Genomic DNA, 15,082 nt, shown 5'->3' on the forward strand with positions numbered 1-15,082 from the left:
GGGTTTGTATGGGTGGAATACAGAGACTGATGAACTGTCAGAATCTAGGATTGGTCCTCGGGTGGCGTTTTGACAGCTTCATTCATACAGAGGTGTAATATATTCTCAAAATAAAAAAGCGGAGAAGCCAGCGCTGCTTATGGTCAGAACGCATTACATAAAGTGCACATGCACATATTGATTTCTAACTGTATTTCAAAATGAGACATTTAGCAAACAATTGATCAATTCTTTGAGCCACCCCGCCACGCCAAGGCATTCTCATAATGGGGCAGTCCTACTCTACGTTTTTTATACTCGCTGTGCCATTACGGCCTCCTAAATATGTTGGAAGCAAGACCACATTAAATGCAAACTGTACCTGAAGCGTTTCTGAATCACTCCCATGGCGCCAGAAAGGGCAAGCGCAGATAAAGGTCGACCAGGTCCAAACATAGGCCTTTCAGGTCCAACCTCCACACTGCCTGACCAGCACCTCAGATGAAGGGTGAGACAGGCCCAGACACAGGTGTATAACCAAACAGCCTGGGGCAGGGCTGCTGTATGTGTGTACAGCAGCCTAGATCAATCACAATGAACACAGAAAGAATTGATCAATTGTTTGATAAATGTCTCATTTTGAAATACAGTTAGAAATCAATATGTGCATGTGCACTTTACGTATTGCGTTCTGACCACAAGCAGCGCTGGCTTCGGCTTCTCTCCTTTTTTATTGTAATATATTCTCCACTGGGAGATAATCATTGGAGGTTCCAGTTGTTGGACCTCCTGGACCAGACTACGATGATTTATCTAATCGCTGAGCCGGCTTTCCTATTGGTTGGAGAACCCCTTTAGATTTATATGGTGTTTAGGCTGGAGTTGTCTGATTATTTTGGGGGATTCCACAGTCCCAAGAAAAGGCTTTTCTTTTCTCTTCCTATCATATCTGTATTTTATATAACGTGACGGTGCAGCCATTTTTTCTCTTGCATATTTTTGGGAATGGCGAGGGTCCTTGCAGTCAGACTCCGCTATCCGTAAGCTATAAAAGCATGATCATCAAATATACAAATTGATCGTTGCACAGCTCCTCTTAATTGTTGTTGGTACATACAAATTTGTTGATGGGAGTCCTTTTATTGATCAAGTGACTAACAATAAGCCCTCGAGCGGTTTGGGTCTATAGGGAAGGAGGACAGCGGAGAGCTATGGAGGTTTGCACAATGATGATATAAGTGAGGGGGTCCCGAATCAGGAAGGCGATTTCTGTTCCCACGGATATGGTGAAATTGGAGCCCTTTAATAGCTATGGGCTGTGTCTGGTTCTCTGCTGAATCTCGAGATGATCTCTGCTTTTTCTGTAATGAATAGAAATATGTCTTTAGTCCAGGGAGTCTTTATGGAAATTTCTGCAGCTAGAATTCTAATAAAGAGGGCAATTAATCAATGAAATGGAAGGTTTCAGTGATGAGGAATGGCCAGGATGAATAAAACAAGGCAGTATGCAAAAGTCTGCCTCCTGTGATCTGCCTATGAAAGTCTTGATTTGAAGGACAGTGCCGCCCCACATCGGGGCCTTCCCAACTTCTCGCCAGCTTTTTATGGCTTCACCTTCATGGATACTGCAGGAGCAGATCCGTAAAGCTCTGATCACACGGGCGAAGCAAAAAGCGACGCAAGCAGACAGAGGAAAGGATACCAAAAATCTGAATGCAATTACTTTACAGAAAGAGGAGGAAGTCTAATAAACTCGTATATAGAGGTTAACCCCTGTATAGTGAGAACGTCAGCAATGTTCTGATATACATCATGTTTCATATCCTTTACTTTCAGTGAATGCGTTCATTATTGAAAAAGAGTATGAAAACCTGCCCTAGCCTCATATTTCTCACAGCTGAAGATTTGTTACTGTTGTGTCCATTGTAGACAATGCTCTGTAAGTCTAAAACTCCAGAGCAGCGTAATTCACTTACCCTGATACACTATCACAAAAAAATCATATACATACTTACAGAGGACTATACAAAAAGTCTACACACCCCAGGGTATTGTCGTGTAAAAAAAAAACTCACCAAGAAGAATCTTTTCAGAACTTTTTCCACTTTTCTCACCCATAATCTGTATTAATTGATTGAAAAATTAACTGAAATCTTAATGAATTAGAAAAAGTTACCACTTGTTTGTGCAAAGGTGATAACTTGTTTTCTCCGGACAATCCCTTTAAGTTATATGGCAAGGAGCACTAAAGGGTCGATATTGACTTTTAGGATTAGTCCCTCCAATGTTCCACAAGGATTCTTGTTCTCTTCCTCCCTGAAGCGGCTACTTGCATATTTAAACAGATCTCACACGGACCCATAGGGTTTCATCGATCCATATATATATATGTGTGTGTGTGTGTGTATATATGTGTGTATATACAGTGGGGCAAAAAAGTATTTAGTCAGTCAGCAATAGTGCAAGTTCCACCACTTAAAAAGATGAGAGGCGTCTGTAATTTACATCATAGGTAGACCTCAACTATGGGAGACAAACTGAGAAAAAAAATTCCAGAAAATCACATTGTCTGTTTTTTTATCATTTTATTTGCATATTATGGTGGAAAATAAGTATTTGGTCAGAAACAAAATTTCATCTCAATACTTTGTAATACATCCTTTGTTGGCAATGACAGAGGTCAAACGTTTTCTGTAAGTCTTCACAAGGTTGCCACACACTGTTGTTGGTATGTTGGCCCATTCCTCCATGCAGATCTCCTCTAGAGCAGTGATGTTTTTGGCTTTTCGCTTGGCAACACGGACTTTCAACTCCCTCCAAAGGTTTTCTATAGGGTTGAGATCTGGAGACTGGCTAGGCCACTCCAGGACCTTGAAATGCTTCTTACGAAGCCACTCCTTCGTTGCCCTGGCGGTGTGCTTTGGATCATTGTCATGTTGAAAGACCCAGCCACGTTTCATCTTCAATGCCCTTGCTGATGGAAGGAGGTTTGCACTCAAAATCTCACGATACATGGCCCCATTCATTCCTTCATGTACCCGGATTAGTCGTCCTGGCCCCTTTGCAGAGAAACAGCCCCAAAGTATGATGTTTCCACCACCATGCTTTACAGTAGGTATGGTGTTGGATGGATGCAACTCAGTATTCTTTTTCCTCCAAACACGACAAGTTGTGTTTCTACCAAACAGTTCCAGTTTGGTTTCATCAGACCATAGGACATTCTCCCAAAACTCCTCTGGATCATCCAAATGCTCTCTAGCAAACTTCAGACGGGCCCGGACATGTACTGGCTTAAGCAGTGGGACACGTCTGGCACTGGAGGATCTGAGTCCATGGTGGCGTAGTGTGTTACTTATGGTAGGCCTTGTTACATTGGTCCCAGCTCTCTGCAGTTCATTCACTAGGTCCCCCCGCGTGGTTCTGGGATTTTTGCTCACCGTTCTTGTGATCATTCTGACCCCACGGGGTGGGATTTTGCGTGGAGCCCCAGATCGAGGGAGATTATCAGTGGTCTTGAATGTCTTCCATTTTCTAATTATTGCTCCCACTGTTGATTTCTTCACTCCAAGCTGGTTGGCTATTGCAGATTCAGTCTTCCCAGCCTGGTGCAGGGCTACAATTTTGTTTCTGGTGTCCTTTGACAGCTCTTTGGTCTTCACCATAGTGGAGTTTGGAGTCAGACTGTTTGAGGGTGTGCACAGGTGTCTTTTTATACTGATAACAAGTTTAAACAGGTGCCATTACTACAGGTAATGAGTGGAGGAAAGAGGAGACTCTTAAAGAAGAAGTTACAGGTCTTTGAGAGCCAGAAATCTTGATTGTTTGTTTCTGACCAAATACTTATTTTCCACCATAATATGCAAATAAAATGATAAAAAAACAGACAATGTGATTTTCTGGATTTTTTTTTCTCAGTTTGTCTCCCATAGTTGAGGTCTACCTATGATGTAAATTACAGACGCCTCTCATCTTTTTAAGTGGTGGAACTTGCACTATTGCTGAATGACTAAATACTTTTTTGCCCCACTGTATAATATGTTTAAAAAACGGATCCATGTGTACTGTCAGTGAGATTCGGAACTGATGTCCTATTCTCATCCATATGGAGGATCACACTTGGCCAATATAATCTGTAGGGATACATTAAAAAGGGATGAAAACCACAAGACCTGTTTTCCATGCTGTGTTTCATCCGTCTTTCACTGATCCATTCTAAAAGGATGTAAAAAATAGAAGTGGATGTGTGAATGTAGCCTTAGCATGGCACTGGATTTGCTGTGGTTGACGTGTGAAAAGGATTATTCCTCTTTCTGCCACATTATCTTACTACACGCGGCCACATTACCACTAGAAGAAGCTGCACGTTGCCATAGTAATAATAATTTTATGTTTATAGTGCCAACTTAGTCCGCAGCACTTCACAATTCAAAAAGTGCTGCATGCCGTCATAGTACGACTAGAAGGTGCTGCATATTAGCGCATTACTATTAGTCAGCGCTGCATACAGTTATACTACCACTAGATGGCGGTGCACACTATCTCTTTACAGCTTTATACTGCCACATTGCCTATAGACTTCCATGCATACTATTAGTACTACTAGAATGTGCTGCATACTGTTAATAATATCGGTAGTAAGCTCTGCATACTGTTACATCATCACTAGTAAGTGCTGCATACTGTTACATCACCACTAGTAAGCACCCCATACTGTTACATTATCACTAGACATCGCTGCATACTGTTACATCACCACTAGACAGCGCTGCATGCTGTTACATCACCACTAGACAGCGCTGCATACTGTTACATCACCACTAGACAGCGCTGCATACTGTTACATCATCACTAGACAGCGCTGCATACTGTTACATCACCAGTAGTAAGCACTCCATACTGTTACATCACCACTAGACAGCGCTGCATGCTGTTACATCACCACTAGACAGCGCTACATACTGTTACATCACCACTAGACAGCGCTGCATACTGTTACATCACCACTAGACAGCGCTGCATGCTGTTACATCACCACTAGACAGCGCTACATACTGTTACATCACCACTAGACAGCGCTGCATACTGTTACATCACCACTAGACAGCGCTGCATACTGTTACATCATCACTAGACAGCGCTGCATACTGTTACATCACCAGTAGTAAGCACTCCATACTGTTACATCACCACTAGACAGCATTGCATACTGTTACATCACCATTAGACAGCGCTGCATACGGTTACATCATCACTAGAAAGCACCCCATACTGTTACATCACCACTAGACAACGCTACATACTGTTACATCACCACTAGACAGCGCTGCATACGGTTACATCATCACTAGTAAGCTCTGCATACTGTTACATCACCACTAGACAGCGCTGCATACTGTTACATCACCACTAGACAGCGCTGCATACTGTTACATCACCACTAGACAACGCTACATACTGTTACATCACCACTAGACAGCGCTGCATACGGTTACATCATCACTAGTAAGTTCTGCATACTGTTACATCACCACTAGACAGCGCTGCATACTGTTACATCACCACTAGACAGCGCTGCATACTGTTACATCACCACTAGACAGCGCTGCATACTGTTACATTATCACTAGACATCGCTGCATACTGTTACATCATCACTAGACAGCGCTGCATACTGTTACATCACCACTAGACAGCGCTGCATACTGCTACATCATCACTAGACAGCGCTGCATACTGTTACATGACCACTAGACAGCGCTGCATACTGTTACATCACCACTAGACAGCGCTGCATACTGTTACATCATCACTAGACAGCGCTGCATACTGTTACATCACCACTAGACAGCGCTGCATACTGTTACATCACCACTAGACAGCGCTGCATACTGTTACATCACCACTAGACAGCGCTGCATACTGTTACATCATCACTAGACAGCGCTACATACTGTTACATCACCACTAGACAGCGCTGCATACTGTTACATCATCACTAGACAGCGCTGCATACTATTACATCACCACTAGACAGCGCTGCATACTGTTACATCACCACTAGACAGCGCTGCATACTGTTACATCACCACTAGACAGCGCTGCATACTGTTACATCACCACTAGACAGCGCTGCATACTGTTACATCACCACTAGACAGCGCTGCATACTGTTACATCACCACTAGACAGCGCTGCATACTGTTACATCACCACTAGACAGCGCTGCATACTGTTACATCACCACTAGACAGCGCTGCATACTGTTACATCACCACTAGACAGCGCTGCATACTGCTACATCACCACTAGACAGCGCTGCATACTGTTACATCATCACTAGACAGCGCTGCACACTGTTACATCACCACTAGACAGCGCTGCATACTGTTACATCACCACTAGACAGCGCTGCACACTGTTACATCACCACTAGACAGCGCTGCATACTGTTACATCACCACTAGACAGCGCTGCATACTGTTACATCACCACTAGACAGCGCTGCATACTGTTACATCACCACTAGACAGCGCTGCATACTGTTACATCACCACTAGACAGCGCTGCATACTGTTACATCACCACTAGACAGCGCTGCATACTGTTACATCACCACTAGACAGCGCTGCATACTGTTACATCACCACTAGACAGCGCTGCATACTGTTACATCACCACTAGACAGCGCTGCATACTGTTACATCACCACTAGACAGCGCTGCATACTGTTACATCACCACTAGACAGCGCTGCATACTGTTACATCACCACTAGACAGCGCTGCATACTGTTACATCACCACTAGACAGCGCTGCATACTGTTACATCACCACTAGACAGCGCTGCATACTGTTACATCACCACTAGACAGCGCTGCATACTGTTACATCACCACTAGACAGCGCTGCATACTGTTACATCACCACTAGACAGCGCTGCATACTGTTACATCACCACTAGACAGCGCTGCATACTGTTACATCATCACTAGACAGCGCTGCATACTGTTACATCACCACTAGACAGCGCTGCATACTGTTGCATCACCACTACAGCGCTGCACACTGTTGCATCACTACTAGATTGCTGCATACTCTTGTATCACCACTAGGTGGCATCCTTGCTCTTTTCCATATTAAGCTCTAATTGATGGCTTCTTTGTAACAATATTTCTCCTGCAGTGAATGGGCTCCATGTTTGCTACAAAGAAAGTAACATTGCACTTCCGTGGTCACATTGTAGTTGCAGCCTGCAGGAACACGTGGTGTGACAGTCAGTTCTACCTGCGCTTACAGTGACACTATAATAGAGACACAGACAACTCTTCTTCCTATATACAGTAAAGCAGCTCAGTCTTAGGCTTCAGCTCCATCTCAACTCACACTGTGAGACATTGACATTCAGGCTTTTAGGAAAGCTGGGTGACCTCTCCAGTGGAAGCTGTAATAATGGGTGCATTGACTACTTTAAAGGCACCCCAGATATAATGAAGCTGACTAGGGAGGAGGCCCAGAGACTAGGCTGCCCGGGTACGCTGCTAATGTGTGGCCATGATAACACTCTGTAATAATACGTCCTTTAGTCCTCCTTTCCGTCATGTGAATCGCCCACGGGCAGCCATACAATATGGGGGAACTGTGATGCTGGAGATTAATCCCATTAATATTTGTAACAGATGCAGATTTTTCTGTTATGGATAAGTGGTCTACCCTGGTGGTCTCAAATTATTTCCTACAACACCGTGTTGTATGTGTTTCCACACTGACTGCACGATGTTAGCAGATTGTGTTCTGGCCGAAAAGATTTCTCCTTTCCTTAACGGTAATGATAGTAATGGGTTACTGACAAGTCATGGGGAAGTCTCTGCTAGGCCATGTTCACATTCACCAGAAGTTGGTTTTTTTTGCATTTTTTAAAAGCTGTTTTTCACCAAAAGCTATGAGGTTTTCAGAAATCTCTTGCACACAATTTAACTTTTTTTTAAAAAACTGCTGCAAAAAAATCTGCAACAAACCGTTTATGAAACTTTTTCGCAGCAATCTTGTAGAATACATCTAACTATATGAAAAGTACTGTTGACAAAGAAAACATGTAATCCGCACCCAAAGACCGCTGCAAAATAACTGCAAAAGCGGGACAGAGCTTTTTTTTTTGCCAAGAACACAGTTTTTTTCTTTCTCATTATTTGGTGGTGATTTCCTGCAGTCTTTCTTGCCCCATCTTAGTCTCCTGTCATTTCTTCTGACATCTGCTTCTCGTTGCTGCTCTCATTTTTTTTTATTTTTATCATTCTCATAGCGGAGCTGGGATGACGCTTCCTCCTGGTCTCTGGTGGGCTTGGAAGAAGCCTGTTTATTTCCAGTTGGTGCAGGTCCTGGGATAATGTATACGGGGGGATATTGTACAGTAATAAGGGTGAAATTAAAGCGGGAACTTGGAGAAGGTTCATGTTGTCCTGTTCCAGTTTGGCCACCGGTCACGCCAACTTATTATAGGGCACAAGCAAATGACGTGTGACATTAATATGTTGCTCATCTTGATGGAGACCAGAGACTGAGAGTCACATCGTGGGAAAAGCAGGACGACCAGCAGCAGCGCAGGATATGGGTCTGTTTACACAGACCGACTGGCGGCACAATACGAGCCCCGATTGGTTCACACAGGCAGATCAAAGTAAAGTACCCGCACTGAGAAATCTGTAATAGATCTGTAATAGATCGCACAGTGGTCATAGCCGCCGCGGTTCTCGCCAGCACAAGTCCTCGTTACACAAAACGACGCCCCACCGAAAACGACAATCTTTTGTGCTACGCAAAAGATCATTTCACCCGACGAGCGAACATTTTGTTTACATATTGTCGGTGTTCGTTCAGGTAGGCATTAGGCTGCATTTTTAGTCCAATAAGGCAAGGTTTATTAACTCCAAGGCACTTTAACACAAAGCAGCACAAAAGCAAACACAGCAGGAATCTTCAGTACATATGGCAGGTCAATACTCTGGCAGGTATATGTCCAATTCTTCGGCAGGTTATAGCCCAACTCTCTGCCAGATATACAGTCATGTGTTTCAGCCCCAACATCTCCTATGTGATGTATATAGCAGTCTCAGCGTCTCCTGTGTGATGTATATAGCAGTCTCAGTGTCTCCTATGTGATGTATATAGCAGTCTCAGTGTCTCCTATGTGATGTATATAGCAGTTTCAGTGTCTCCTATGTGATGTATATAGCAGTCTCAGCATCTCCTATGTGATGTATATAGCAGTCTCAGCGTCTCCTATGTGATGTATATAGCAGTCTCAGCGTCTCCTATGTGATGTGTATAGCAGTCTCAGCGTCTCCTATGTGATGTATATAGCAGTCTCAGCGTCTCCTATGTGATGTGTATAGCAGTCTCAGCGTCTCCTATGTGATGTATATACTGTAAAAGTCTCAGTGTCTCCTATGTGATGTATATACAGCAGATCTCCCACTACTTAACTTCAATAAATGTAACAAGAGCTGTGATCATTTTCCCACTGTGAGGAGACCTGCAGTGTAACATACAGTCATGGCTGAAAGTGTTGGCACCCTTGAAATTGTCTCAGAAAATGAAATATTGCTGCCATAAAATTATTACAGTTATACATGTTTTGTTATACACATGTTTATTTACTTTGTGTGTATTGGAACAATACAAAAAAAAAAATGAGAGAAAAAAGCAATTTGGACATAATTTCACACTAAACCCCCAAAATATGCTGGACAAAATTGTTGGCACCCTCAACTTAATATTTGGTTGCACATCCTTTGGAATAAATACCTGCAATCAATCGCTTCCTATAACCATCCACAAGCTTCTTACAATGCTCTGCTGGAATTTTGGACCACTCTTCTGCAAACTGCTCTCATATGTGAAGGTCCCTTCTCCCAATAGTAATTTTAAGATCTCTCCACAGGTGCTCAATGGGATTTAGGTCTGGACTCATTGCCTCTGGTATTTGTTGCCTTTTTTGGCTTTTGTCAGGATGTTGGGAGTTGTATCTAATACGCTGGTGTAATAAAGGTGTATGTTCTGTTCTTGTGGTGCAGTCGTCATTTGGCAGCCATATCCCTATTGTTTTTCGGTGAAAGATCGTGTAATCAGTGTGGCTAATTAAGCAGGGCTCGGCAGGTATTTGCATCGGTGATGACTCAGGGGTGAATATTAAGGCTAGTTTTCCGTACAGCGAGGTGTGCTGCCGCTCGCACGTAGGGATGACATCTGCCTCATGAGATCACCGTAGCCTTCCGGCTGGCCATACACAGACCTGTCGGCCCCGGATCAGACTAGTCTTCAGGTGTGTTTTTAAGGTGACGCTCAGCAACAAACCCGGAAAACAGTTCCTGGATTAAAGAAGCAAACCTACATTTTTTTTCATCCATAATTCTAGCTGTGTCATTTGTTTCCTCCCAGCTCGGATGCACATACAGAAATCAGTCAGGGACACGTCACGCCTTTCATCATCCTACACTCTGACTTTGTAGTTACTGACATAGAAAGTAACTGTCTGACATCTACCATTGTCCGCCATTTTCATAACACACCGTTCATATTTTGTCCTTCAGTCAAAGTTTTGATTGGTCTCGCACCCCACAGGCGAAGAGACTATGTGTATTTATCTGGTAGGTATATAGATGCTCATAAATGAGTACACCCCAATAGAATTGTCAAAAAGCCTTTCGTTTCCTATCGGAATCAATATTTTATCATGGGATACCATACTACAAAATACACTAGCAAACGAGGGTAATTGTGTGCAAAAGAACTAATCTTGTTTGCAATCAAAAAGAATTTTCCTAACAAATTCATTCAAGATCATGTTGCAAAAATTGGTACAACCCCAACTGAAAGACATAGGAGTAAATGTAAAGTTTAGTGTACCAAATTCCTATGAACAAGAATTCACCCACAGGTCTAATTAGTCATTACACAGTTGTCCAGTAGAAAGATGAAAAAGATGTTACTTAACAAAGAAAACCTCTTCCCATTTCATGCTGTCAGCAATGGCACCACATGGAAGAGAAATGTCACAAGACCTGATAAAGAAAATGATTTCTTCACACAAGAAAGGTGAAGGCTACAAGAATATCAGCAAAGCTTTACTTATCAGTCAGATATTGGAGAAAAAGTGATACAAAGGTGGAACTGCGATCATCTCACAGAGATGTCCAAATCGACCACAGAAGTTAGCACCTAAACAGGATCGTTTTCTGATGAGATGGGTTGAAGAAAATCCACATGTAAGTTCCCTACAGTTAACTAAAGAAGTAGAAAGGCAAACCAGGGTTGATACATTGTGATGTATACTGCAGAGGAACGGCATGCATTGGTCATCCACGAAGGACGCCGCTTCTAAAGCCCATGCAAAAAGAAGCTGTCTACAATTTGCCAGGGCCCATGCTGAACAATATAAAGACTGCTGGGGTGCTATGTTCCAGAGTGATGAGAACAAGATAAATGTTTTTGGAATTGATGTCTTCAAAACTGTATGATGAATGAGTGCAAATAAAAGTGCATAGTGCCTACAGTGAGACATGGTGGTGGCAGTTCCCTTATGTAGGGCTGCATGGGTGCTCCTGGTGTCAAGGAGCTACATTTCATTGATGGTATCATGAATTCACAGATGTACTTTATATAGAAAGAGATTATGTTGCGTGACCTTGGTAGACGTCCACTTTTCCAACAAGACAATGATCCAAACCAAAACACACATCTGTTGTATTTCCGAAGAAGAACAGGGTGAAAGTGACTCAGTGGCCAAAGGGTCTCGTGATCTGAGCCCGACCGAACACCTGAAGAGACAAGTAGTCATCACTCTCCGTCCAGCAGCATCAAGGCTCTAAAAGAGCTCGTTCTTAAACAAATGGATAAAGATGTTGCAATATGTCGCCAACATTTTTTTTTTTTGTGAGTTAATTTGCCTTACTTTATATATCTTCTGCTGATCATCACTTATTCACTTCTGTCCGAGCCACAACTAACATTGTACAAATCCGTTATGGTTGAGCGATCAGTGCGTTCTGAGCGCTATAAAGGCCGTGACAAAGGTCACCTAACGTCTTGTAACTGCAGCTTTGAATGTGACTGGAGTATAAAGCGTCGTGTTAGTTAGGAGCACAAGCTCCGTGCAGGTTTCCAGCGGCTCTGACTATTTATTGTGGATCTAAACTGCAAAATTCCTTAGTTGGAATCAGATTTTGTTTCTATCTAAAAAATAAATATTTTCAATTAGTGGAAGGAATCGGGTGCAGATGTTTATCTTCTGCGGATTCCATTCATCTATTTCCTCGGTTATGTGCCCGCTGACAGTAAGGTTTGGATTGAAGTGACAGATTGACCACATGGCTGTTCCTGCAGGCGGAGTGTTACTTAGTGTACACAGCATCTGGAAAGGATTGGGGAATGTACAATTAATTGAGCCGCCATTATTTACTATGAATCTTGGGCTCGGGGCAGATCTGTGGTTTACGGATGGGGGAAGATTCATTGGGGTTTAATAATGGGCTTTTATGAGCAGGTGTCAGGTGCAAACAGGGAGATTCCTGGGACCACCCAGGGTGGATGTGTGACCCCTGACCATTCATCCACGTACCTGAGAGCAAATATTACTGGTAATAAATATGTCCGCACTCAATTGCTACATTTACACATGATTTATTGGAGTCTTGTGCTCAGGTTATTACAGGGGAGGGGTCCGCGCCAGTGGCACTGACCTAAAACTCATGGAAGAGAATTTAATTCTGTTCTTTTAAAAGAAAATGACAAATGAGAAGATTATATCTAAGAGTAATAGTCAATTATTATTTGTTCCCACGTCCAGATAACCCCAATATATTCACGACCCTATAGCTCATAACATAGAAGAATCCATATCCGGTCCCCCCTGGAGTAAAGTTTCAGGAGGATTAATGGAAAAAAGTCATCACTCCGTTCTCCTTGGTGCAACACTTTGTTACAAATCCATGTGCAAAAATGGCATAAAAAATATTAAACTGACGCGTTTCGGACTACAATGCCTTCATCATAGATGTCACATTGTATTCTGAAATGCGTCGGCTGGTTTGATGTTTTAAATGTCTTTTTTTGCTCATGGATTCCTAATAAAGTGTTGAAGCGAGGAGACCGAAGTGATGATTTTCGTCCATTTTTTATGGGCTCCGCTGTCTGCTCAGGCTGTCGTGCACCCAGGATGCCATTAATGCAGATCTGGTGAGCGATTATTATTTTTTGTGTTATGTGATTTTTTCAATTTGGTACTTTTTTTTTTTTAAAGGATTTTAGACTTTTGGTGTTGAAAAGTCACAATAAAACACAGACAAAAATAAATTGCGTTTTTGATTTTGCGCCAAAGTTGTGAACCGCGGTGAACCATTTTGAAGAACTTGGTACAAGTACCACAAGACAAAAGAAAAGTGACTTGAATAAATTAAATAGCAGATGTCATGGAGTAATAGACTGCATTCAAGAACATGACATTTGGGTTCTAGTGAATTATGAAAATATGGGTTTTTGGCAACAATTGCTAGAAAATCCGTTTAAGTTTCACCATGAAGATGTTAAAAATGGGTGAAATAAAGGGAATAAATAAAAGTAAAAATGTAAATAAACAAAACATTTTTCTGTATACCGTATACGATCATGTAGTATTGCCCCATAAGAACAGGTGTTTTTCCCTTTGCAGCCACCAGGGGGAGCAGCTCAGCTGTCGCTTCCCCACTGCTGTCATTTGAATCCTGGAAATAATTTACAGCACAAAAATGAAAACGTATTTCATAACTATTTGTGGGCCCTTCCTGAGCTAGGTATTTGTTTCTTTTTTAGTATTTCATAACCCAGTGTACATTGAGTAGAACTGACAACACAAAAAGTCAATTTTATCAGTGAATCAAATTATTTTTTTTTATTTTAATTTTGTGACTTTTTTTTTTTTTTTACACCACCCACACTTACTTTTCTGGAAAAAAAAATGCAGGAGGGGCCTACAGGGAGGGGGTAAGGTGGCCTCAAGAGCGCCTGTCAGAACAAGCACTGTTGTGTATGGGAGACATAGCTGCCAGCCGAGCGATCAAATAAATAACCATCTACGGTGTTTAGAAGACTTAAAGGGAGTCTGCCAGCAGGTTTTTGCTATTTAATCAAAGAGTAGCATGATGTAGAGGCTGAGGCCCTGATTCCAGGGAAGCATCACTTATTATGCTGTGTGCTGTAGTTTCAATACAATCGGTGTTTTATCAGCAGGAGATTATCATTACAGGACTAGGTTTCACATGCAGGCTAGTCATTCTAATCTGAATAATCCCGCCCCCACCACTGATTGGCAGATTGCTGACAGTGTACTCAGGAAGCAGCCAGTGAGAGTTGTGGGTGGGGTTATACAGAGCTCTGTTACATCTGCGGCAGAGAAAACAAGGGATTCTATCATAACTGCACCAAGCAGCCAAGTGAGTGATACATTGCTGGAATCAGGGTCTCTGCCCCTACTTCATGCTGCTCTCCGATTACATTGCAAAACCTGTTGACGGATTCCTTTTAAGACTAGCATATGGATACACCGAATGCATCAAAGTGACTACTGCTAGATGCTACATTTGTTGTATCTTTATTCCACCTCTTCGCTCATTTTACACCTTTTTTTAGTGTTAAAAATGTTGGCGCAATGTGGCATATTTTAGATCACACCCCCTCCCCATAAAGGGAAGAACAAAAAGTTCTTAATAAATGCAAATAGCCCCTTGGAAAGGAAGAAGACTGGAACGCTGATGCCACATATTGGAAGTAGCAGTGGTAAGAGCTGAGCTCGAATGGGACAAATGTCCGACACTGGCGAGGAGGTAAAATGCAGCCTGCATGCAGTTTGGATGCAGCTTTGGATGTGACTTGTGTTGATATTTTGTAGAGTACAAGATAAGGAAGAAGGTGAAACTATACCTACAGATAAGTAAGAAGAAGGGGAAAACCTGCTAAGAATCCTAAGAATCCTGCGGCTCTGCAGGAATGATACTCTCCAGCTGGATTTAGATGGTGTAAAAACAAAATTGTTGTCCGTTTCATGAGTCTGGTAGTTTTGCACTTGGGTAATTTGT

General features: G+C 42.4%; 1 protein-coding gene across 11 annotated transcripts in view; it reads left to right on the forward strand.

Moving 5' to 3' along the window:
- Positions 1 to 15,082, forward strand: part of ST3GAL3 (ST3 beta-galactoside alpha-2,3-sialyltransferase 3) — a 308,813-nt gene that overhangs the window by 72,170 nt on the left and 221,561 nt on the right. The gene's annotated exons all lie outside the window — the stretch shown is intronic.

This window comes from Ranitomeya variabilis, chromosome 8 (assembly GCF_051348905.1).
Source record: "Ranitomeya variabilis isolate aRanVar5 chromosome 8, aRanVar5.hap1, whole genome shotgun sequence".
NCBI lineage: Eukaryota > Metazoa > Chordata > Amphibia > Anura > Dendrobatidae > Ranitomeya > Ranitomeya variabilis.